Source organism: Triticum dicoccoides, chromosome 6A (assembly GCF_002162155.2).
Source record: "Triticum dicoccoides isolate Atlit2015 ecotype Zavitan chromosome 6A, WEW_v2.0, whole genome shotgun sequence".
NCBI classification, from domain to species: Eukaryota; Viridiplantae; Streptophyta; class Magnoliopsida; order Poales; family Poaceae; genus Triticum; species Triticum dicoccoides.
In genome coordinates this window covers 49,523,955-49,551,469 of record NC_041390.1, presented here as the reverse complement: position 1 = coordinate 49,551,469, position 27,515 = coordinate 49,523,955, and positions in this window count along the sequence as shown.

Genomic DNA, 27,515 nt, shown 5'->3' with positions numbered 1-27,515 from the left:
CACCAACCCTTCTTGATAATATGCATGTATATAGGATCTGATGTAAGTCTTGCTGAGTACCTTTGTACTCATGTTGCTATAATCTACATTTTTACAGAAGACGCTGCAACCCCTTCTGATGGGTTCTATGTAGACGTTGACATCAACGAGTAGGCTAAAGACCCAGGTGGTGACCCTGAGCTTGTGAAGGACCACGTAGTATAGCTAGGCTTTCCAAGCCTCTTTTATTTTACTAGTTGTCTGTACTCAGACAAGTTACTTCCGCTGCTGGTTTGTATGACTGTATGACTTGTATGTTGGGTCGTGAGACCCGTACCTTTGTGTATGTTATGTATGGCTCCCTGAGCCTTAAATAAAGTACTTGTGTCGTAGAGTCATGTTGTGATGCTTCGTTGTATTTGCACATATCAAGCATACTGTGTGTATGATTGAAATGCTTGGTATGTGTGGGATCTGACTCTCTAGTTGTTTATCTTTAGTAGCCTCTCTTACCGGGAAATGTCTCCTAGTGTTACCGCTGAGCCATGGTAGCTTGCTACTGCTCTGGAACACTTAGGCTGGCCGGCATGTGTCCTTCTTCGTTCCTGTGTCTGTCCCTTCGGGGAAATGTCACGCTTTGAGTACCGGAGTCCTGTTAGCCCGCTACAGCCCGGTTTACCGGAGTCCTGCTAGCCCAGTGCTACAGCCTGGACCCACTTGCTGATGACCGACACGTTCGAAGCTGGGTCATGGATGCCTGTCCCTGTAAGTCTGTGCCACTTTGGGTTTACGACTAGTCATGTCAGCCCGGGCTCTTTATCATATGGATGCTAGCGACACTTTCATATACGCGAGCCAAAAGGCGCAAACGGTCCCGGGAAAAGGTAAGACGACACCCGTGGGGATACCGTGCGTGAGGCCGCAAAGTGATATGAGGTGTTACCAGCTAGATCGATGTGACATCGAGTCGGGGTCCTGACAGCGTTGGTAGCTTTAGTTGCATTAGCCCAACACACTCATATTGCCATGTTTCATGCATGCATCATATTGTTGCACATTGTTTGGTGATGCCTGTGTATCGTTATCCTTTACGACAGGATCTGTCCCCGAGGAGTACCGTGACTACCCTAACGAAGAACCGTATCCGTGCATCGAACCATCAGGCAAGCAACCAACCATTTGATCATATCGATACAATCCCATGTTCTCGCTCCTGCTCTCTTTTACTGCATTAAGACAACGCGATTCAAACTGTTGTGTGCTACGGTAGTTGAACCCATTTCCTCTGCATGACCTGTCATTGCCACAGTAACTAGATGAAACCCACTAGCATGTGTAGGAGTTGATTGAGCCATATGTATGTGTTGTTCCTACCTTGCTATGCCTGCTATGCTTAGAGTCGTGTCAGGTCTGGTTCATCTGGGTGATGGGCTAGAGTGAAATGATTATGTCGGTAATGAGAGTGGTGTGGTGAACACGATTTGGTAAAGGTATCGATGAGAGGCCATGTAGGAGTACATTGTGGGTTGTTTCATTGAAGCCGACCTTAAGCACTGAGATCTGTATGCGTGATTTAAGATACAGCTACTACCATGCATTGGGCCCTGAAATATGACCCCGCTCGACTTCTTATTCACCCTAGCTCTCTGTCCAGGAGTTGCAAGTAGTTTCTGGTGTTTGTAGCCTACTGGAGGCCGTGGACAGCGCTGACCGTAGGGGTGGGCTGTGATGCGGTAGGTACGTGGCCGGGTGTACCGAATACCCGTTAGGTATCTCGGGAACCCTGTTCACATCGTTCGGGGCCGTATGGGAAACCTCGGCCGGACTCCCTGCGGATGGAACCTGAATAGGCGATAAACCTGGACTAGAGGCTTAAGTGTTTAGGTAGGTCGTGGTCTACACCCACGTCGGCTTTCGCTTGAAGTCTGCCGAGCACATGTCGTGTGCAGACGCTAAGTGGTGGAAACATGTATGAAGAAGTACACCCCTGCAGGGTTATCATAATCTATTCGAATAGCCGCGTCCGCGGTAAAGGACTACTTGGTTGCCTATACAGTTCATAGACAAGTAAATGGAAACTGCTAAAAGCCTCAAGATAAGTGTGAGTGCCGAGGATGGCTCTTCCGTAGGAAGACGGAGGTGGATCCTCGGTAGTGTATTGATGTGGTGAGTAGTGGACTCGTGTGCGCAAAACCATTTCAAGTTGAGGTATCGTAGGATAGGCTAGCCAAGAGTCAAAGCTGGCTTGCTGCAATAACTCCACCAACCCTTCTTGATAATATGCATGTATGTAGGATCTGATGTAAGTCTTGCTGAGTACCTTTGTACTCATGTTGCTATAATTTACATTTTTACAGAAGACGCTGCAACCCCTTCTGATGGGTTCTATGTAGACGTTGACATCAACGAGTAGGCTAAAGGCCCAGGTGGTGATCCTGAGGTTGTGAAGGACCTTGTAGTATAGCTAGGCTTTCCAAGCCTCTTTTATTTTACTAGTTGTCTGTACTCAGACAAGTTACTTCCGCTGCTGGTTTGTATGACTGTATGACTTGTATGTTGGGTCGTGAGACCCGTACCTTTGTGTATGTTATGTATGGCTCCCTGAGCCTTAAATAAAGTACTTGTGTCGTAGAGTCATGTTGTGATGCTTCGTTGTATTTGCACATATCGAGCATATTGTGTGTATGATTGAAATGCTTGGTATGTGTGGGATCTGACTATCTAGTTGTTTATCTTTAGTAGCCTCTCTTACCGGGAAATGTCTCCTAGTGTTACCGCTGAGCCATGGTAGCTTGCTACTGCTCTGGAACACTTAGGTTGGCCGGCATGTGTCCTTCTTCGTTCCTGTGTCTGTCCCTTCGGGGAAATGTCACGCTTTGAGTACTGGAGTCCTGTTAGCCCACTACAGCCCGGTTTACCGGAGTCCTGCTAGCCAGTGCTACAGCCCGGACCCACTTGCTGATGACCGACACGTTCGAAGCTGGGTCATGGATGCCTGTCCCTGTAAGTCTGTGCCACTTTGGGTTTACGACTAGTCATGTCAGCCCGGGCTCCTTATCATATGGATGCTAGCGACACTATCATATACGTGAGCCAAAAGGCGCAAACGGTCCCGGCAAAGGTAAGGCGACACCCGTGGGGATACCGTGCGTGAGGCCGCAAAGTGATATGAGGTGTTACCGGCTAGATCGATGTGACATCGAGTCGGGGTCCTGACAATAGTAATGGCGCACCACATGTCTGGTGCGCCATTAGTGTCAATTCCATCTATAGCCCTTTTCCTAGTAGTGCTAACATGATTTGGACAGACTTAAGCATAGATACGAGTGAGAAACTCTCATCATAGTCAACACCTTGAACTTGTCGAAAACCTTTTGCGACAATTCTAGCTTTGTAGATAGTAACACTACTATCAGCGTCCGTCTTCTTCTTGAAGATCCATTTAATCTCAATGGCTTGCCGATCATTGGGCAAGTCAATCAAAGTCCATACTTTGTTCTCATACATGGATCTCATCTCAGATTTCATGGCCTCAAGCCATTTCGCAGAATCATGGCTCATCATCACTTCCTCATAGTTCGTAGGTTCGTCATGGTCAAGTAACATGACCTGCAGAACAGGACTATCGTACCACTCTGGTGCGGATCTCACTCTGGTAGACCTATGAGGTTCGGTAGTAACTTGATCTGAAGTTACATGATCATCATCATTAACATCCTCACTAATTGGTGTAGGAGTCACAGGAACAGATTTCTGTGATGAAGTACTTTCCAATAAGGAGCGGGTACAATTACCTCATCAAGTTCTACTTTCCTCCCACTCACTTCTTTCGAGAGAAACTCCTTCTCTAGAAAGGATCCATTCTTAGCAACGAATATCTTGCCTTCGGATCCGTGATAGAAGGTGTACCCAACAGTAACTTTTGGGTATCCTATGAAGACACACTTTTTCGATTTGGGTTTGAGCTTATCAGGATGAAACTTTTTCACATAAGCATCGCAACCCCAAACTTTAAGAAATGACAGCTTAGGTTTCTTGCCAAACCATAGTTCATACAGTGTTGTCTCAACGGATTAGACGGTGCCCTATTTAATGTGAATGCAGCTGTCTCTAATGCATAACCCCATAATGATAGTGGTAAATCGGTAAGAGACATCATAGATTGCACTATATCCAATAAAGTACGGTTATGACGTTCGGACACACCATTATGCTATGGTGTTCTAGGTGGCACGAATTCGTGAAACTATTCCACATTGTTTTAATTGAAGACCAAACTCATAACTCAAATATTTGTCTCCGCGATCAGATCGTAGAAACTTTATTTTCTTGTCACGATGATTTTCCACTTCACTCTGAAATTCTTTGAACTTTTCAAATGTTTCAGACATATGTTTCATCAAGTAGATATACCCATATCTGCTCAAATCATCTGTGAAGGTCAGAAAATAACGATACCCGCCGAGAGCCTCAACATTCATCGGACCGTATACATCAGTATGTATTATCTCCAATAAGTCAGTTGCTCGCTCCATCCGGAGAATAGAGTCTTAGTCATCTTGCCCATGAGGCATGGTTCGCAAGCATCAAGTGATTCATAATCAAGTGATTCCAAAAGCCCATCAGCATGGAGTTTCTTCATGTGCTTTACACCAATATGACCTAAACGGCAGTGCCACAAATAAGTTGCACTATCATTATTAACTTTGCATCTTTTGGCTTCAATGTTATGAATATGTGTATCACTATGATCGAGATCCAACAAACCATTTTATTGGGTGTATGACCATAGAAGGTTTATCAAGTAAATAGTACAACAATTATTCTCTAATTTAAATGAATAACCGTATTGCAACAAACATGATCAAATCATATTCATGCTCAATGCAAACACCAAATAACACTTATTTAATTTCAACACTAATCCCGAAAGTATAGGGAGTGTGCGATGATGGTCATATCAATCTTGGGACTACTTCCAACACACATCGTCACCTCGCCTTTAACTAGTTTTTGTTTTTTTTGCAACTCCTGTTTCGAGTTACTACTCTTAGCAACTGAACCAGTATCAAATGTCGAGGGGTTGCTGTAAACACTAGTAAAGTATATATCAATAACATGTATATCCAATATACCTTTGTTCACTTTGCCATCCTCCTTATCCGCTAAATACTTGGGGCAGTTCCGCTTCAAGTGACCAGTCCCTTTGCAGTAGAAGCACTTAGTCTCAGGCTTAGGACCAGACTTGGGCTTCTTCACTTGAGCAGCAACTTGCTTGCCGTTATTCTTGAAGTTCTCCTTCTTCCCTTTGCCCTTTCTCTTGAAACTAGTGGTCTTGTCAACCATCAACACTTGATGTTTTTCTTGATTTCTACCTTCGGCGATATTAGCATCGCGAAGAGCTTGGGAATTGTTTTCGTCATCCCTTGCATATTATAGTTCATCACGAAGTTCTACTAACTTGGTGATGGTGACTAGAGAATTCTGTCAATCACTATTTTATCTGGAAGATTAACTCCCACTTGATTCAAGCGATTGTAGTACCCAGACAATCTGAGCACATGCTCACTGCCTGAGCTATTCTCCTCCATCTTTTAGCTATAGAACTTGTTGGAGAATTCATATCTCTTAACTTTGGTTTTTGCTTGAAATATTAACTTCAACTCCTGGAACATCTCATATGGTCCATGACGTTCAAAACGTCTTTGAAGTCCCGATTCTAAGTTGTTTAAGCATGGTGCACTAAACTATCAAGTAGTCATCATATTGAGCTAGCCAAACGTTCATAATGTCTGCATCTGCTCCTGCAATAGGTCTGTCACCTAGCGGTGCATCAAGGACATAATTCTTCTGTGCAACAATGAGGATAATCCTCAGATCACGGATCCAATCCGCATCATTGCTACTAATATCTTTCAACATAGTTTTTCTCTAGGAACATATATAAAACATAGCGAAGCAACAACGCGAGCTATTGATCTACAACATAATTTGCAAAATACTATTAGGACTAAGCTCATGGTAAATTTAAGTTCAATTTAATCATATTACTTAAGAACTCCCACTTAGATAGACATCCCTCTAATCTTCTAAGTGATCACATGATCCAAATCAACTAAACCATGTCCGATCATCACGTGAGATGGAGTAGTTTCAATGGTGACCATCACTATGTTGATCATATCTACTATATGATTCACGCTCGACCTTTCGCTCTCCGTGTTCTGAGGCCATATCTGTTATATGCTAGGCTCGTCAAGTTTAACCTGAGTATTCCGTGTGTGCAACTGTTTTGCACCCGTTGTATTTGAACGTGGAGCCTATCACACCCGATCATCACGTGGTGTCTCAGCACGAAGAACTTTCGCAACGGTGCATACTCAGGGAGAACACTTAAATTTTGATAATTTAGTGAGAGATCATCTTATAATGCTACTGTCAATCAAAGCAAGATAAGATGCATAAAAGATAAACATCACATGCAATCAATATAAGTGATATGATATGGCCATCATCATCTTGTGCTTGTGATCTCCATCTCCGAAGCACCGTCATGATCACCATCATCACCGGCGCGACACCTTGATCTCCATCGTAGCATCATTGTCGTCTCGCCAATCTTATGCTTCCACGACTATCGCTACCGCTTAGTGATAAAGTAAAGCTTTATAGGGCGATTGTATTGCATACAATAAAGCGACAACCATATGGCTCCTACCAGTTGCCGATAACTTGGTCACAAAACATGAACATCTCATACAATGTAGCATCACGTCTTGACCATATCACATCACAACATGCCCTGCAAAAACAAGTTAGACGTCCTCTACATTGTTGTTGCAAGTTTTACGTGGCTGCTACGGGCTTAGCAAGAACCATTCTTACCTACGCATCAAAACCACAATGATAGTTTGTCAAGTTGGTGATGTTTTAACCTTCGCAAGGACCGGGTGTAGCCACACTCGGTTAAACTAAAGTTGGAGAAACTGACACCCGCCAGCCACCTGTGTGCAAAGCACGTCGGTAGAACTAGTCTCGCGTAAGCGTACGCGTAATGTCGGTCCGGGCCGCTTCATCCAACAATACCGCCAAACCAAAGTATGACATGCTGGTAAGCAGTATGACTTATATCGCCCACAACTCACTTGTGTTCTACTCGTGCATATGACATCTACGCATAAAACCAGGCTCTGATGCCACCGTTGGGAACGTAGTAATTTCTAAAAATTTCCTACGCACATGCAAGATCATGGTGATGCATAGCAACGAGAGGGGAGAGTGTTGTCCATGTACCCTCGTAGACCAAAAGCGGAAGCGTTAGCACAACATGGTTGATGTAGTCGTACGTCATCACGATCCGACCGATCAAGTACCGAACACACGGCACCTCCGAGTTCAGCACACGTTCAGCCTGATGACGTCCCTCTAACTCCAATCCAGTCGAGTGTTGAGGGAGAGTTTTGTCAGCACGACGGCGTGGTGACGATGTTGATGTTCTATGACGCAGGGATTCGCCTAAGCACTGCTACAGTATTATCGAGGTGGACTATAGTGGAGGGGGCACCGAACACGGCTAAGAGACGATCAACTTGATCAACTTGTGTGTGTAGAGGTGCCCCTGCCCCTGTATATAAAGGACCAAGGGGGGTGCGACCGGTCAAGGGGAGAGGGGCGCTGGATGGGAGTAGGACTCCCCCCTTTTCCTAGTTGGATTAGAACTTGGGAGGGGGGATGAAGGAAAGAGGGGGGCCGACCCCCTTTGCCCTAAACCAATTCGGTTTGGGCCTTCGGGGGCGCGCCCCACACTTCCCTTGCTTCCCTCCTTTTCAACTAAGGCCCATGTAGGCCATTAAGCCCCCGGGGGGTTCCGGTAACCCCCCAGTACTCCGGTAAAATCCTGATTTCACCCGGAACACTTCCAATATCCAAACATAGGCTTCCAATAAATCAATCTTCATGTCTCGACCATTTTGAGACTCCTCGTCATGTCCGTGATCACATCCGGGACTCCGAACAACCTTCGGTACATCAAAACATAAAACTCATAGTATAACTATCATCGTAGCGTTAAGCGTGTGGACCCTACGGGTTCGAGAACTGTGTAGACATGACCGAGACACGTCTCCGGTCAATAACCAATAGCGGAACCTGGATGCTCATATTGGCTCCTACATATTCTACGAAGTTCTTTATCGGTCAGACCGCATAACAACATACGTTGTTCCCTTTGTCATGGTATGTTACTTGCCCGAGATTCGATCGTCGATATCTCAATACCTAGTTCAATCTCGTTACCGGCAAGTCTCTTTACTCGTTTCGTAATACATCATCCCGCAACTAACTCATTAGTTGCAATGCTTGCAAGGCTTATAGTGATGTGCATTACCGAGTGGGCCCAGAGATACCTCTTCGACAATCGGAGTGACAAATCCTAATCTCGAAATACGCCAACCCAAGAAGTACCTTCGGAGACACCTGTAGAGCACCTTTATAATCACCCAGTTATGTTGTGACGTTTGGTAGCACACAAAGTGTTCCTCCGGTAAACGGGAGTTGCATAATCTCATAGTCGTAGGAACATGTATAAGTCATGAAGAAAGCAATAGCTACATACTAAACGATCAAGTGCTAAGCTAATGGAATGGGTCAAGTCAATCACATCATTCTCCTAATGATGTGACCTCGTTAATCAAATGACAACTCATGTCTATGGCTTGGAAACATAACCATCTTTGATCAACGAGCTAGTCAAGTAGAGGCATACTAGTGACACTATGTTTGTCTATGTATTCACACATGTACTATGTTTCTGGTTAATACAATTCTAGCATAACAAACATTTATCAAGAAATAAGGAAATAAATAATAACTTTATTATTGCCTCTAGGGCATATTTCCTTCAGCTAGGGTTACATAGAGTCGGTTACAGAGAAGGAGATCTACATATCCGAATCGCCAAGCTTGCCTTCCACGCAAAGGAGAGTCCCACCCGGACACGTGACGAAGTCTTCAATCTTGTATCTTCATAGTCCAACAGTTCAGCCAAAGTATATAGTCCGGCTGTCCGAGGACCCCCTAATCCAGGACTCCCTCACCCCCCACACACACAAAGAGAGAGAGAGAGAGAGAGAGAGAGAGAGAGAGAGAGAGAGATGGAGAGAAAGCGAGAGGGACCAACAAGGTTTGTGTGTTGGATGTATGCGACATAATTGAAGATTGTCGGCGACACACACACACACACACACACACACAGAGAGAGAGAGAGAGAGAGAGAGAGCAGGAGTCCGAGAGAGGGGGAGGTCGCGTTTTATGCATCAAAGACTGATATAAACCATGTTTCGATATAAACTTGCATTCAAATATTTAAATTGGAGAACATGTTGTCTGCAATCCAAACATGAACGGATATATGCGTATATCAAACAAGTTCATTAATTTGACTTTCAACATGTTCATGGAGTACTATAATACTGTACAACATGCTACTTGATTGAGGTGATCAATTTTGGATTTAGTTCACTATTTTGACTTGGTGAACGAGCTATTTCATTGAATCGAGATATTTCATTTTGGTTTTGATTCCCATTTTTGAGTGGGTCAACTATTTGTCATATAGTAAATCGCTAGAAACAAGCATGTAAAAACACATTACTCCCGAGCATCATCTCTCCATCTAAAAAAGAAGTGGCAAGCTAATATTTCAAAATTTGATTCAAATCGACTTGGTAAGGTAGACGTGGATGCTCGTTCTCTCAAACTTTGAACGAACCATTAAACATCCTCTGCTCGGTGGAATTCGCCCGAGCAAATAAATGGGAGACGCGAAATTACCGTCCTATGTGGGACACGCATCAATTGGCCCATTGTACATCGAGGGTAGGTTCGTAAATTCATCCAAGCATGCCTTCTCCTTGGCTGAAATAACATGTGCCGAATAATTCATAAACCATGGTCAGTAAAACACGCTCTCCTTGCCCGAATTAGCTAGTGCCCACTATTTCAAAACACGCTCTCCTCGCCCAAAAACGCTCGCGCCCACTATATTTCAAAACACGCCCTCCTCACCCGAAATCGCTCCCGCCCACTATTTGGGGAGAAGCAAAGTTACTCTATTATGCCTGACCCTCAGTACACAGACCCAAGCTGAGAAGCCTAAAGGCAGGGGTAGATCTGTAACTCCCCCTCACATTTCAAACAAATTCGTTCATAAAACATGGTTTCACTCCCCTCCCAATCCCCCCCATTCATACCTCGTGGGTGCCAAATCACCTTCTCCCCGGAAGCTCCCTTCTCCCGAGCCGCGAAACCTCAGCCCCTCCTCCATGGCGCCCCCACCACACCATTTTCACAGCCGCCCTCCTTCCTAATGCTGGAGACACTGTCCATTTGCCGTCGTGCACTGGGCCGTGTGCCTCTTACTCCACGCTGCTGGAGCTGCCTCGACGACGGCCATGTGAACCGTACCGGAGCCGATTCACCCACGCCGTTTTTCATGGCGCCGGAGCGGCTCCAACTTCGCATCCGTCCAGAGTCCCGGCGATGCTTCCCCGTAGCCGTCTACCGTCGCGACATCGCTGTTTCCCTGCCGCCGGTCGCCACCGCAACCGTGCCGGCCTCACCAAGTTGGCAGCTGGACCAGCCTACTTCACCATGCCGCCAGATAGGTCACACCCTCATCTCACAACACTTTATTTAGGCGTTAGTTGTTTGAATTTTTATTATGGGCACTTTATTTAGGCACTCATTACATAAATCTAACTACTAGTTTTCTTCCATGCATGTCAGATATAATTGCACACACTGATATATCCACAAGAAACTCACAGAGCAATTTAGAGGCCAATAAACTTGATGTCAATGATACCCAATATGATGGAACATGTAAAGGCAATTCTTTAGAAGACATGGAGAAAGATGTTGAATCCTCTTCACCCCACAAGGTCCTTGCTCTAACTTGGCCCATGATATGGGTACAACATGCATATAATGTCCTAGAGTGTATCTACCCTATTGCAATGCCATGTGCTTAGCATGATGATCATGCATGTAAATATGTCATGCCTTCCTGTTTTTCAGTACCTATTCCATTCATGATAACATGTTTTAAAATTCAAGTACTATCATTCTACTCTATCGCAATGCCATCTACTTAATTTGGACATCATGCTTCTAAATATCTTATGCATTGTTATTCATCAGTATGTACTTCATCTGTCTACCACACCATGATTTTTTACATTAAAGTGTTGTTCTAGTGCTCTGTTGCAATGCCATCTTAGTTTCCCAATCATACACGTGTATGTCGCCTTAGTTTTTTCTATACGTATTCCGCTAGCATATAGTTTTACATTCAACTAGTGTTTTTTTACTGTGTTGTCCTGTCATATCCCTAGCTCTTACACCATACTCCCTCCGTCCGGATTACATGTTGCCGAAATGGATAAAAGAAGATGTATCTAGAACTGAAATACGCCTAGACCCATCCATTTTTTTTCGGATGGAGGGAATACATGTCAATATGTCATGCCTTTCTATTATTCAGTACCTATTCCATCTCTCTGTCGTACCATGTTTTATAATTGAAGCACCATTCTTCTATACAAGGCATGCAAGGGGAAGATGACCATGTTAGAATCTGAAGGGTTACAAACCAGGTCTTTGCAAAAGATGCAAACGCTAGGAGATAATAAACCAACTCTAGGTTTTATAGATACTGCTCTAGCATAGAGAAACCCAACTCCTGATAATAAGCAGATTTCAGTGGCCAAAGAACTAGTCCGCTCCAGTCCAGCAAAAATATGTCAACTCCATTCTAAGAAGCGTGTGTGTATCCTTGCATCATGAAATTTTATAGCATGCTGATCATATTTTCTACATGTTTCTTGCCCATCTCTCTTTTAGAAAATAAGCTTAACAGATAGAAGAATTTCTACAATGGTATCATCTGTGAGGAAAGATTCTTGCAGGAATTCTTTGTGCTCCAATGCAGATGTAAGTACCTATTGTATATCACTATATTTTTACATCAGCATGTATTTTGTTAATCGGAGTGAATCCAACCTTTATCTCATCAAAATTTAGTTGTAGGAAATGTATGATTAAAGGCCACAATGTTGTTTTTTGTAAGGAAAACTACCTGGTAGTTTTGCATCCTGAGCAGCATGAGTGTACTATCTCATATCAGTGGGTTTGATCACTTTGGTTCCGTAGTGGGTTTTCAATGTGTTTTTTACTATGTTGTCCTATCGTATCCCTAGCTCTTACATCACACTCCCTCCGTCTGGATTACATGTCGTAGAAATGGATAAAACTAGATGTATCTAGAACTGCAATACGCCTAGACCCATCCATTTATTTACGGATGGAGGGAATACATGTCAATATGTCATGTCTTTCTATTCTTCAGTACCTATTCCATCTTTGTTGTAGCATGTTTTATAATTGAAGCACCATTCTTGTATATAAGGCATGCAAGGGGAAGACGGCTATGTTAGAATCTGAAGGGTTACAAACCAGGTCTTTGCAAAAGATCCAAATGCCAGGAGATAATAAACCAACTCCATTTTTCATAGATACTACTCCAGCACAGAGAAACCCAACTCCCACTGATAATAAGCAGATTCTAGTGGCCAAACAACTAGTCTGCTCCAGTCCAGCAAAAGAATGTCAACTCCATTATAAGAAGCGTGTGCGTATCCTCGCATCATGAAATTTTATAGCATTTTGATCATATTTTCTACATGTTTCTTACCGATCTCTCTTTTAGAAAATAAGGTTAAATGATAGAAGACTTCCTTCATTGGGATTCTATTCGAGGAAAATATCTTGCGGGAATTCTCTGTGCTCCAATGCTGATGCAAGTACCTGTTATATATCAATATGTTTTTACATCAGCATGTATTTTGTTAATCGACGTGAATCCAACCTTTATCTGATCTAAAATTAGTTGTAGCAAAATGTTAAAGGCGCCAATGTTGATTTTTGTAAACAAAACTGTCTGGTAGTTTTGCATACTGAGCTGCATGAGTGTACTATCTCATATCATGCACATTACCGAATTGTAGTGCTGCTCTGGTTGCCCATTCATTCATTGTGTCAATGTTGCTTTCGTATTACCTTACCTGGCTAATGATAGCTGTGCCATATTCTGTTAATTTGGTGTTGGCTAGTTGCCCAAACGTTCGTTGTGCCAATGTTGCTTTCCTATTATCTGACTTGGCCAATGATAGCAATCCTAGTGTTTTATTTTGGTGCAGGCTGCTGAAGACAAGAAGACAAACTCTGAAAGTAGCAAGCCAACTCCATTGTTTCTTTCCAATAAATCTAGGCCAGGTAATATGGCAATAACTCATGATTAATCTGTTTGGTTTCCCCCTAATTTATGTTATGATGTAGTGGTCGAGACACTCTTCACTATCAATAATACAAGCCTGCCAAAATCGCCATCTGAATCTGTTCAGTATCCTCTTTCTTGAATGCAATGGAAAAAATGTATGTTTGTGAACCAACTAATGGCTGAAGGAATGATGGAAACGATGGAGGAATCAGAGGTGCAGAGTCGTGCGACACAACAACTGATCAATGTTTTCAGAGACAGTGTAGCAAAGCAGCAAAAACTTGCCCACATGCTTATGGGCGTCATCCGTGCTGAGGTTGCAGATTGTGACGTCGTAGATCGTTAGGTTCTATTCATTTATTTGCACTAGCATCAATCTTTGATTGCCCAGTGGATGTAATTTTCTGTAATATATGCTGGATGTGGAACGTTTTTCCTGTATATCGTACCTTTGCTTGATCGGTTTTGGTCCTATGCATAATTACTCAACGTAATGGGCTCAAATTATCTAATTTGGCCTAAAGACATGTACAAACTTTAGTGGGCCCATTAAGTTAATGGACCGTTACCAGGCTGAAAGTTAATGGTCAGCCCTCTTAACTCCCGGGTCGTTAACAGGCCAACATCGAAGCGGGCAACAGGTGGGCCCAATTGATTTCACGGGCCGTTAACAGATCGTTACTAAGTTCGGGCTACATATGGCATAGCTATACTGTGGGCCTTTAGCAGGCCAAAAGAGACAGCGGGCTTGTACTGGACCATGAAGAGCATGGGCCGCTAAGAGGCCAAAAGTCAGGTCGTATTGTAAATAGCCCATGAGGGAGTCCTGGATTAGGGGGTCTCCGGACAGCCGGACTATATCCTTTGGACGGACTGATGGGCTATGAAGATACAAGATTGAAGAGTTCGTCTCGTATCCGGATGGGACTCTACTTGGCGTGGAAGGCAAGCTAGGCAATACGGATATGTATATCTCCTCCTTTGTAACCGACTTTGTGTAACCCTAGCCCCCTTCGGTGTCTATATAAACCGGAGGGTTTTACTCCGTAGGACAACATACAATCATACCATAGGATAGCTTCTAGGGTATAGCCTCTCTGATCTCGTGGTAGATCTACTCTTGTACTACCCATATCATCAATATTAATCAAGCAGGACGTAGGGTTTTACCTCCATCAAGAGGGCCCGAACCTGGGTAAAACTTCATGTCCCCTGCCTCCTGTTACCATCCTCCTAGACGCATAGTTCGGGACCCCCTACCCGAGATCCGCCGGTTTTGACACCGACATTGGTGCTTTCATTGAGAGTTCCTCTGTGCCGTCACCAGAAGGAAGGATGTCTTTTCTCGTCTTTAAAGACGGTACTACTGTCGGGGGAGCTTTGGCTGTCGGCCAAACTCTCCGGCTAGGCGGTTTCATCGAATGATGACTTTTCGGGTCATCGAAAACAGCCTCCACGTCAAATCGGCACTCACCGAACAGATGGATCCAATGAAGCTCACCTCCTTAAACAAGCTCTTAGATCGCATCGCCGCTTTGGGAGTCACTACCGACTATGATCGGATTGGGCTTAAACCCGATCAAAGGGAGATTAACTCTCCACCGGTCACCCATCATATTGCAGTGGTGGAGGAACAATGCGGCGACCTTTCCTCCATCTTGAGGACCAACTATGTCCGAATTCCCGAGCTCTCTGAGCTGGACGCCCGTTCACGGGAGGACAACATCCAATCCCTGAACTTAGATTCAGGCAGCGGGCTAGGATTATCGGGTCACACCCCGGAACCGGAACTTCCAAAATTTGAAATTTCTTGGCCCCTGGATCCCAGATCAGGTGAGGGTTCGGATTCAATTCAACCCACCCACCCAAACATAAGTGATCTTTCCCACATCAGGCAAGAGCCCCAGGAAACAGTACATCACTATTGGGCCAGATTCCTCCTTGCGATGAACAAGGTTAAGGACTATCGTGAGGAAGACGCAATCCTATTCTTCTGCAATAATTGCACGGACAAGGGAATCCTTAACGCCATAAATCACCGTGAGATAACATGCTTCGCTGACTTGGCGTTGATAGTACAAAAGTATTGTGCGATGGAAAGTGCTTGGAAAACCGAAATAAACTTTTGGGATAATCCGGCCCTAAATACAAACCCAGTCCAAAACAAAAGGGTGCATTATCACAACACACCCGGGTCAACTACCAAAAATCAAAAACCCTCTATAGGGTAGGGAACCGTACTAGAAGGATGGATCAACGGACCCTACAAAATTCATAGTACAGCGCATACAATACCAACGCACAACCTTAGAGCATGTTGGATACTCCGGCAGGTGGCCAAAAGTGGTGAGCATCTACTTCTCCCAAATACCACAGAGCACCATCCCGTGGATAATAATACGGTGCTAACGGTCTTTGAGACCTTCCCGTCAAATAATAGACGCAAGCGAACACTCCGCAGCATGGACGAAATCTGCCACGTAGCAGCAATATATCCATGGAGCGATACAGCTATTACCTTCAATGCCAGTGACGAACCTAAATTCCGAACAGCCTGAGCACCAGCCGCACTAGTCCTCAGTCCAATCGTGGACGGCTTTCGACTCACCAAAGTACTCATGGATGCCGGCAGCGGATTAAACCTCATCTATAAGGAAACTCTTCAAAAGATGGAAATACACTGGAACCGCATTGAGCAAAGTAGCACACCTTTAGAGGAATCATCCCCAGTCAGGAAGCACGCGGTGCTGGGAAAATCACACTAGATGTGGTATTCGGCACGCCGGATAATTACAGGTCCGAAGAAATTACATTCCAAGTGGCCCGTTCAGCAATGGTTATCACGCTCTTTTAGGATGGGAGGCATTCACAATCTTTCAAGTCGTACCCCACTACGGGTACATGAAGCTCAAAATGCCCGAGCCCAACGGAATCATCACTCTCGCCAGCTCCGGACACATCACTCTGCGCCGAAAAGAAAACAGCCGCATTGGCCCTCGAGGCATTATCTGAAGCCCTCTCGGCTGAGGAATTAACCACGCTACGCTCCACAGTGGACAGGGACGACGTGATACTTGACAAGAGATCCAAGTCCACCTCTTTTAAACCAGCGGATGAAATAGTCAAATTCCAAGTCCACCCGACAGACCCTACAAAAACAGCCTCCATCGGGGCACAGCTAAGCCCCGCTGTAGACGCTGCACTACGAGAGTTCCTACGTGAGAACTGGGACATATTCACCTGGCATCCCACAGACATGCTAGGAATCCCACGCAGGCTGGCCGAGCATAGCCTCAATATCCTAAAGGGATTCAAACAGGTCAAGCAAGCTCTTCGGCGTTTCTTTGAACCTAAAAGACAGGCCATGGGAGAGGAACTAGCCAAGTTATTGGAGGCCGGATTCATCAAAGAAATAAAACACCCGGACTGGCTAGCAAACCTGGTAATGGTACCAAAGAAGGACAAATCCTGGCGCCTTTGTGTCGATTTCAAAGACCTCAATAAAGCTTGCCCAAAGGATCCCTTCTCCCTCCCACGCATCGAACAAATGATTGATGCTACCGCAGGACATGAGTCATTGTGTTTCCTCGATGCATACTTCGGTTACCATCAAATAAAGATGGCAGAGTCCGACCAAGCCGCAACGGCATTCATCACACCATATAGTCCCTTCTGTTTTAACACAATGCCTTTTGGGCTCAAGAACGCCGGCGCAACATATCAGCGCATGATTCAGACATGTCTGGAGAAGCAAATCAGCAAAACAGTAGAGGCAAATGTAGACGATGTGGTTGTTAAAACCAAACACGCGACTCTTTGATAGACGACTTGAGGCTCACATTCGACAACCTCCGAACATACGACATCAAGCTCAATCCGGAAAAATGCGTTTTCGGCGTACTAGCCGGAAAGCTCCTGGGTTTCATTGTCTCCAGCAGAGGTATCGAAGCTAATCCGGCCAAAATCCGAGCTTTGTCACAGTTGGCTACACCAACAGACCTTAAACCAATCCAGAAGTTAACTGGATGCGTGGCGGCTCTAAGCCACTTTATCTCCCGCTTAGGAGAAAAGCCTTTACCCCTTTATCGCCTTCTTCGGTGCACCGAACACTTCGAGTGGACGGACGCTGCCTCAGCCAGATTGGAAGAAATAAAGGCCATTTTGGCAACCAACCCAATCCTGGCCGCGCCAAACATTGGCGAACCAATGCTATTGTACATTGCGGCAACTCATCAAGTTGTAAGCGCAGTTCTCATCATCGAACGAGAAGCCGCCGGACATAAATTCCCTCTTCAAAAGCTAGTATACTGTGTATCCACTGTCCTCACTCCATGCAAATCATGGTACCCACATTATCAAAAGATAGCCTATGCGGTATTCATGGCGTCCCGGAAGCTACGACATTACTTTCAAGAGTGTTCGATTACGGTAGCCTCGGAAGTGCCACTTAATGATATTATAAAAAACCGCGACGCTACGGGCCAGATTGCCAAATGGGCCATTGAGCTCCTCCCATTCAACATAACATACAAACCCTGACGAGCCATTAAATTGCAAGTATTGGCCGACTTCGTCGCCGAATGGACGGAGGACGAACTCCCTAAAGAGTATGGCGCATACTCCAACTGATCATGCACTTCAATGGTTCTAAAATGTTGGCCGGTCTAGGGGCTGGCGTCGTCCTGACATCCCCAACCAGGGATACCGTTCAGTACATACTGCAAATTTGTATACATACTCCAACAATGCAGCCGAATACGAAGCTCTGTTGCATGGTCTTTGGATGGCAGTCTCCATGGGCATTCAACGCCTGGAGGTGCGTGGGGATTCAAAACCTCGCAATATCCCAAATAAATGGAGACTTTGACGCCAAGGATCCAAAAATGGCGGCCTATTGAAATGCCGTCCTAAAAATGTCAGCTCGGTTCGAGGGGCTCGAATTTCACCATGTGGCTCGAGAAAACAATCAGGCGGCGGATGTCCTTGCCCGCATCGACGCAAAACGCGATACGGTCCCCCCAACATATTTCTGGAAAGGCTGTTCAAGCCATCCATAGTATGGGAAGGAGACACCGGTAACAATAGTCCGGACCCGACCAAAATGCCCGATACCGAATACTCTGACACAATCGGAGGCTCTGCCACCGAAATAACACCTTTAGCCCATGTAATAATGGCCATTATTGCCCCGTGGACAGAACCATTCCTGGCCTACCTAACTAGACAGGAACTTCCGGAGGACCAAAATGAGACACGCTGCATAGTACAGCGATCCAAGGCCTACAGGGTCCATAAGGGAGAATTGTACAAGAAAAGCACTACCGGAGTCCTTCAAAGGTGCATCTCCGAAGAGGAAGGGCGGAATCTTTTGGCAAAAATTCACACCGGACTTGGCGGTCATCACGCCGCAGCCCGAGTTCTTGTAAGCAAGGCCTTCCGCATAGGATTCTATTGGCCAACAGCCTGGGCAGACGCACAGGACTTGGTCCAACGTTGCGCCGGTTGCTAGCTCTTTGCAAATCAAAGCCACATGCCACCCACCGCCCTCCAAACAATCCCCATTACATGGCCCTTTGCGGTCTGGGGGCTTGACATGGTTGGACCCCTTAAAGGGGGAACCCACAAGAAAAAAATACTTACTGGTCATGGTGGATAAATCCACCAAATGGATAGAGGCCAAACCTGTTAAAACAGCCGAATCCGGACCGGTGATAGACTTCATATCCGGGGTTGTACACTGTTATGGCGTCCCCCACAGCATCATCACTGACAATGGCACGAACTTCACGGCCGAGGAGGTAAAACTCTGGTGCAGCAAAATGGGCATCAAGCTCGATTTTGCTTCAGTCTATCACCCACAAACCAACGGTCAAGTCGAGCGAGCAAACGGTCTTATAATGAGTGGCATTAAATCCAGATTAGTGCGTTCCTTAACGGAGTTTGACACGCACTGGGTAAAGGAGCTCGACTCCATACTCTGGGGGCTGTGGACCACGCCGCATCGTAGTACCGGATATACACCGTTTTTATGGTGTACGGCATAGAGGCAGTCTCGCCCTGTGACATAATTCACGACTCACCTCGAGTGCGCATGTACCAAGAAAGAGAAGCCGAGCTTGATCGGCAGGACATTTTGGACACCTTGGAGGAGGAGCGCGACGTAGACAAAGCCCGTTCCGCATTTTATCAGCAACAGGCTCACGGGTACCAAAGCAGAGAAGTACGGGCCAAAACATATAACGTTGGCGAACACGTTCTACGCCTGCCGGATAAGAAAAAGAACAAGCTCGAGCCCAAATGGGAAGGTCCCTTCATTATTTACCAAGTTCTGACCGGTGGAGCGTACCGACTGCGGGATGCATCGACTAGTCGACTCGAGCCGAACCCATGGAACGCGGCCAGGCTCCGAAGATTCTACGCCTAGCACCGGACTCTATGTTAGTCCCCTCCCTTTGTCCATTTTTTGCATATACATCATCTGTCTTGTTTCCCTTTCTTTCTTTCTCTTATTATTTCTCTAGGCCTTCAAGGGTCACCTTGTGCCTCACTTGTACATTACAGATGCGCTAGCCGCACTCTCCATACCTGGGGGCTTCTTTCACAAAAGCTTAAATTATTTATCTAGGCCTCACGCCCAACACATGTGTTATACTTCCACATGTACCTTTTTTCACCATTATATGCATCGATATGACTTAAGTTTTGGCCAAGCTGGGTTGCCTGGCTCTTGTATTTATGCCCTACGTTCCCGTTAATTCGGCTAGGGCATAAGGGGAGCACCTCTGTGATTGTTACTGCCGGGTCAGCCGGATGTGAAGCCGAAAGCTAGCGTTCTTAAGGGAATATTCGGTCGGTGAACAAAAGATGATTTTTATTTATTGTACATATCTGCCCCTAGATGCTTTTTCTGCGTTTCTTATCGCAGTCTGGACATGCACTTTAGGGCATGCTTACCCAGGGAAAGGAACCCTTAACGGAACTATTCTCCTTGGAAGATATTTCTTACTACCCATGTAATATAACATAACTAGTTGGGCACTTGTCTGATAATGCACTAATGACCCCTACGCCTGGTCTCCACGCATACCCCGGTTCTTATATAACTGAGCGGGTATTCGGATTCACTCCGGACTATCGGGCCCGGAGGTTGAAGCGAAAAGGTCCGCAACGATAAATGATCTACAATTCGGCTAGAAGGCATTATACATGTCACTTTAATTACATAGTCATGCAGACTGACTAAACTCCTCCTCTATATCATCCAACAGGCGGTCTAGCTTACAATCCTGTTGGGAATACTTTGCGGCTCATTCTACTTGCCCACAAACTAAGCTAACGGGGATCTCTATTCCGTCAGGCCCCACAGGTCCGACCTCGGCCATGTGATTTGGGTCTGCCTTGGTATACCGAGTCTTCGCCATGGCCCATGCCTCTCTGGCACCCTGTCGGCAGGCCGATATCTTCCATAATCGGAGGCGCCGCCGTGCTCCCTTGAGCTTCTCCGTAAACTCTGCAACGCCCTCTGGTAGGGAGACAGATGGCCACAAAGCCTGGGCAACACCTTGCATCACCTGCCGAACTTGTTCGTGCAGATGTGACAGCTCGGATAGAAGATCACCCGCAGACCCGGGCATTTCCTCCACGGGACGACCCGTCAGCATACCTACAGACATAACACTGTTAGTTGGCTTCTTCGCCGAATTACTTTAAAAGGATTCGTTCAAGCACTCACTAAAACTGCCACGCCGAAGCCGCTTATTCTCCTTCGTGGAGTGGGCAAGCTGGCCCCGAATGTCTTTTAGTTCCACGCTCAGCTTAATATTGGCGTCTTGGAGATTGTTTTTCTCCCGCCTAACCTCAGTCAGCACGCGTTTGCCAGCCTCTAGCTGTCGCATAACATGTTGGTCCTCCGGATTTTCTCCGGATTCAGCTGCAACATCTGTTGTTAGATCTGCAGCCATGCCGCACATTATATGGTAACCATCACTCTTTAAAATAAATGTTACCAGGAGGTGACTTTTTCGGTTCCTGCAATGCGGCCACAGCAGCCTGCAGTTGGGTCTTGCATTCCTCTAGCTCCTGTGTTAGCCTAGTATTCTTATCTTTAAGAATCTGCACAATTAAGATGATCCTTAAATCAGTTCTACTAACTGTTTCAAGTCTCAGGGGCTACTGATACATATGAATCATCAGATTCACTTACCCGTACATCCTTTACATATTGATCTGTGGCTCTGGCTAGGCCATCTTGAGCAGCACGGAGGTACGCCTCTCCGGAATTAAAGGCATCAAATGCCTCTGGTGAGAAACAAGAGTCCCGGAGTACGGCCCGGCGGCGCCTATGGTTCATGGCGCTTTCCACTTCTGAGTTAGTAGAGGATAACCTATCCGCATCCTCCGTAGATGGATTATCCGGCGCCTGCCCCATATTGGCTTCCGCCTCTATGTCTGGTCCTGGCGCCTGGCTGGTGGAAGCATGATTAGTAACATCGCCGGACATATTCCGGCGAGCGTTTTTTCTGTTAAAGAAACGCGGGTGTCATTATATTTCAAGAGAGACGACAACCACGGAGCGGGGTTTGTTATACCTTTGCGCTGGCGTCTCCGTCCTAACCGCCTTCCTTTTTGGCCTACCCGGCCTCAGTGCCTCCTGTTGGCGTGTTGCCATGGGCTCGGCAAGGCGTCCCGAATGCCTTCCCTGTAAAATGCCATGTGTATATGGTGGGTGAAGTGTCTAAAAGGGGATCCTAGTTTTGGAGTTGGGATTTTTGGGTTTTTCTTACGTGCGATGCAGGGAGCAGTCCGGGATAGTCGGCCGTAATGGCCACCATGGCATCATCGCATCTTAACTGATAGAACTGCCGGTCTATCAGCTCCACGGATATAACCAAATCTTCTTCGAGTCCAGAGTCGAGGGCCCGGTCAGGGTCCTCTGGTTGTGGAGAAGGGCTGCTGACCTCCTTTATGGCTTTTCGGAGTTCCTGCCGCAAAGTGGCAAGGTGAATACTTACGACAAAGAATGCGGGGAAAATGGGAGCAGGGAGATATAACTTACCTAGCTTGGAGGATTGTACATGGAGAATCCATCCCGTGGTTTGATGCGGGTGAACTCCTCCTCCTCACCCTTGAACAGTTCGGACAGAATCATCGCTAGAGCGACAACATTGTCTGGACCCTTACGCCCACAGTGGGTGGCGTCATCCACCCCGTTATAACACCACAAGGGGTGCCCACGATATTGAAGTGGCTGCACTCCCCGCATTATGCAAATCGACATAACTTCAATTATTGTCAGTCCTAATTGAGCCAGTGCTTTGATCTGATTCATCAGATAGAGGACTTCTCTATTGTCTTCCGCCTGGGGGCTCCGTGGGCGCCAACTTCGGTGCTTCTTTAGAGGAACATTGTTGAACTCAGGTAGACCCCGCCGAACAGGGTCCGGAAGGGGGACGTCCTCCATATAAAACCATTCCGAAGGCCAGTCTTCGGACGGCTTCTTCGGGGTACCAGACAGGTATCCGGTATCGGCGATGCGCTATATTTCGGCTCTGCCCACTTGATAAAGTGATTCCCTCTGTGTGTGAGGGACAAGACAGAATAGCCTTTTCCACAGCTCGAAGTGAGCCTCGCAGCCCAGGAACAACTCGCAGAGAGCAACATAGCTGGCGATATGTAGAATGGAGGCAGGGGTGAGATTGTGTAATTGGAGGCCGTAGAACTCCAGGAGCCCGCGGAGGAACGGATGAATTGGAAATCTGAGTCCCCTTAGTAAATGAGGAACAAGGCAGACCCGTTCTCCCATGGAGGGACAAGGAAGGCTCTCTGCTTGTGCCCCGCCATTATATGTGGCGAGCCTAGCTCGAACGGGCACCATATACGCCAGAGGGAGAAATCCCTTAGTCTGTAGCTTGACTAATCGGCTGTGCGGGACTGAACACCTCTCCCAATCATCGGGCTTAGGGCTACGGGGGCGGGAGAAGGAGCTACGGAGGTCGGCCATGCTGGAATGGATCTTTCCGAAGCACGCTCTGATGAATTCTCGCTGGGGGAGGATGATATGGATCGGATCTAAGAATCCCCATCCCTTTAATAGACAATTTATTTATCTGGCTAGGGGGCGAATGTAAAAATGCCCTAGCGCCTCGTATTCGTTCGACGTGTGGGAGATAGCTCTTATTGGGCACGGAAGCCAAGGGGTTCAACATTTATGGAGCCGGACACTGCTTACGAACACTTGAAAGTTGGAGAAGAACCCGCCTTGCAATGCCGAAGACAAAACTGCGCCAGACGCATCGTCATTGAAGCCTGGTTCGGGGGCCACTGAGTGAGTCCTGGACTAGGGGGTCTCTGAACAGCCGGACTATATCCTTTGGCCAGACTGATGGGCTATGAAGATTCAAGATTGAAGACTTCGTCTCGTGTCCGGATGGGACTCTACTTGGCATGGAAGGCAAGCTAGGCAATACGGATATGTATATCTCCTCCTTTGTAACCGACTTTGTGTAACCCTAGGCCCCTTCGGTGTCTATATAAATCGGAGGGTTTTAGTCCGTAGGACAACATACAATCATACCATAGGGTAGCTTCTAGAGTTTAGCCTCTCTGATCTCGTGGTAGATCTACTCTTGTACTACCCATATCATCAATATTAATCAAGCAGGACGTAGGGTTTTACCTCCATCAAGAGGGCCCGAACCTGGGTAAAACTTTGTGTCCCCTGCCTCCTATTACCATCCACCTAGACGCACAGTTCGGGACCCCCTATCCGAGATCCGCCGGTTTTGACACCATACTGTTGTTGGCCTTTAGCAGGCCAAAAGAGAAACTGGGCTGGTATTGGACCATGAAGGGCATGGGCCGTTAGAAGTCCAAAACTCAGGTCCGACTACAAATAGCCCAACAGATATATGGGCCGTCAACAGGCTGAAAGACACACCGGGCCGGAAATTGGCCCAACACTTAAATGGGTCGCTAAAAGGCCAAAACTCAGGTCCGACTACAAATGGCCCAACTCATTTATGGGCCGTCAACAGGATGAAAGACACACCGGGCCGGAAATTAGCCCAACATTTAAATGGGTCGCTAAAAGGCCGAAAGATGTACATCGTGAAAATTGGCCCATCCACTGAATGGGATGTTAACAGGTTGAAATCTCATCAGGCCGACATTGAGCCCAAATATATAGCGGGCTGTTAACGGGCTCGAACTGACGATGGGCTGCAATGGTGTCAAATCATTAATGGGTCATTGACGGGCCGAATTGGCTTAAATGGACCTAACACAAGTGGGCCTAATATGGGCCGGCCTGCTAATTTTTACTGGGCCGGACTTCTTTACCGGAATGGGCCACTATTGGGCCGTGCCATGTGTCGAACTATCATAGGCGCCTCCTGTCCAATGAGTGGATGACATCTGTCCCAACGGTGATCCAACACGTGTTTCCTCCAGCCAATGATGATTTTACACGTGGATAATCCCTATTGGTCCGGGCTGTTAACGGGTTATCGGATCCAAAACCGGACCCGATAGCTTAACGGCATTCCGTTATGGTGGATGTCACGTGTCAGTCACCCTTGATGAAAGCACTTCTGTGACGCGCGATTTATCATCATGGAAGTGGACACTTCTATGATGATAATTTTGGTAATGTCATGGAACACTTATCCGATAGCACATGTATGACTATCTTGATCCTGTCATAAAATTGTCATGGATGTACATGCATGACAGAAAATGTGACCAACTGTGACAAACATGTATCATCACAGAAGTGTATGTTTTTTGTATTGTAATCTAACGGATGGGTCTTGTCCATCACATCATTCTCTAATGATGTGATCTCGTTCATCAAATGAGAACACATGTCCATGGCAAGGAAACTTAACCATCTTTGATTAACGAGCTAGTCAAGTAGAGGCATACTAGAGACACTCTGTTTGTCTATGTATTCACACATGTAATAAGTTTCCGGTTAATACAATTCTAGCATGAATAATAAACATTTATCATGATATAAGGAAATAGAAATAACAACGTTATTATTGCCTCTAGGGCATATTTCCTTCACTAAGAAACCCTCGACATGAGCCTCCCAAACCTGCAATGCAGTCACCATGTCATGAAGGGGCTGAAGTTGGACCTGGACCATCTCCTCCAAAGGAGAGGTGGTGAAGGCATGCGGCCCAGCTCTCATAGCCTCTGCCTGCTCAGCTAAGAGAGGTCGCAACATCTCCAAACTAGAGGATCAGAGGACTTCCTGGGATCACCATGAATATGAAGAGGAGCCTCTCTTGCTTGAGTGAAACCGGAAGGGTAGTAACTGAGGCCCAAGAGCACTGCAACCATTGTGGAGAAGCTGGGGGCGGGCGGCTCGAGAGGCAAGGAGTAGCTGGTGGCGATCGGGAGCGTCGAGGATGACCTTGAGTGGCAGGAAGGTGGTCCGAACATTGACACTCACAATGGCCGGGGAAGCCGCAGGCTAGGCAGGTGACAGGGTCGCGGCAGTCGGCGATGAAGTGGTCCTCCGCCAAGCATCGGAAGCACAGCCCGTAAGCTCTTCGCCTGAATGTGAGGGAGCGGTCGGACTCCTTGTGGGGCGGGCTAGGCAGCTTCTCCAGCCTCGGGCGACACCGGTCCCCGACCTCCACCCACTCCTGCTCCGTTGACGCCAGTGAGACATTAGCCACTATCTGCGGCGTGAAATCCAAGTAGAGCCGAGCAGGAGGCGGTGGCAACATGAGCCGAGGGAGGAGCCCAGGACATCCCTGGGAATGCGAGAGAGAAGCCCCGTCTCCAAATCCAACACCGGAAACCAACAGTCCTTGACATGGATCTACAGGGGAACAAGGACCGAGGGGAGGAAGTGGGAGGGGTCGCTGGTTAGGGAGGGGACTGCAGAGGTGAGAGTGGAGGGGGGCATGGAAAGGGTGGAGCTCAGGAGGCAGAGCTAAGGCACCATGGCGGAGTCGCATATAGAGCCACAGGAGCGGCTCATGAGCAAGGGCCTACCCAGCAGGAAATACTTGTTTCTACACTTCTTTTAGCAGAATCCATGATATCTCCTGCATACCTACACCCTCAACACCCCGGATTGTGTCTCGCCGGAACGCTTATCCTTGTAGCATGATGAAGGCCACTGCCGCTTCCTCTTCCTTGATGCTGCCATGGCCTCTGAGGGAGTCCTGGATTAGGGGGTCTCTGGACAGCCGGACTATCTCCATTGGCCAGACTATTAGACTATGAAGATACAAGATTGAAGACTTCGTCTCGTGTCCGGATGGAACTCTACTTGGCATGGAAGGCAAGCTAGGCAATACGGATACGGATATCTCCTCCTTTGCAACCGACCTTGTGTAACCCTAACCCTCTCCGGTGTCTATATAAACCGAAGGGTTTTAGTCCGTAGGACAACCATCATAACATACAATCATACCATAGGCTAGCTTCTAGGGTTTAGCCTCTCTGATCTCGTGGTAGATCTAATCTTGTACTACCCATATCATCAATATTAATCAAGCAGGACGTAGGGTTTTACCTCCATCAAGAGGGCCCGAACCTGGCTAAAACATCGTGTCCCCTGCCTCCTGTTACCATCCGGCCTGGACGCACAGTTCGGGACCCCCTACCCGAGATCCGCCGGTTCTGACACTGACATTGGTGCTTTCATTGAGAGTTTCGGTGTGCCGTCGCCATCGGGAAGGATGCCTCATCCCGTCTTTAAAGACGGCACTGTTGCTGAGGGAGCTTTGGCAATCGGCCACACTCTCCGGCTAGGTGGTTTTCTTATGACCTCCTGTTCGGCCGCTGCGCCGATGATGACTTCTCGGGTCATCGAAAGCAATCTTTATGTCAACTCGGAACTCGCCGAACAGTTAGATCCAATGGAGCTCTCTTCCCTGAACGAGCTCTTGGATCGCATCGCCGCCCTGGGAGTCGCTACAGACTACGATCAGATTGGGCCTAAACCCGATCTGAGAGAAATCAACTCTCCCCAGGTCACCCATCACGTTGCAGTGGTGGAGGAACAATGCGACAACCCTTCATCTATCTTAAGGACTAGCTATGTTCAGATTCCCGATCCCTCCAAGCCGTATACCCATGGAGGGGAGGATGTCGCTCAAGGCCTGAACCTAGAATCAGGAAGCAGGCTAGATTTATCGGAAAACATCCAAGAATCCAAACTTCCGAGTTCGGAAACTCC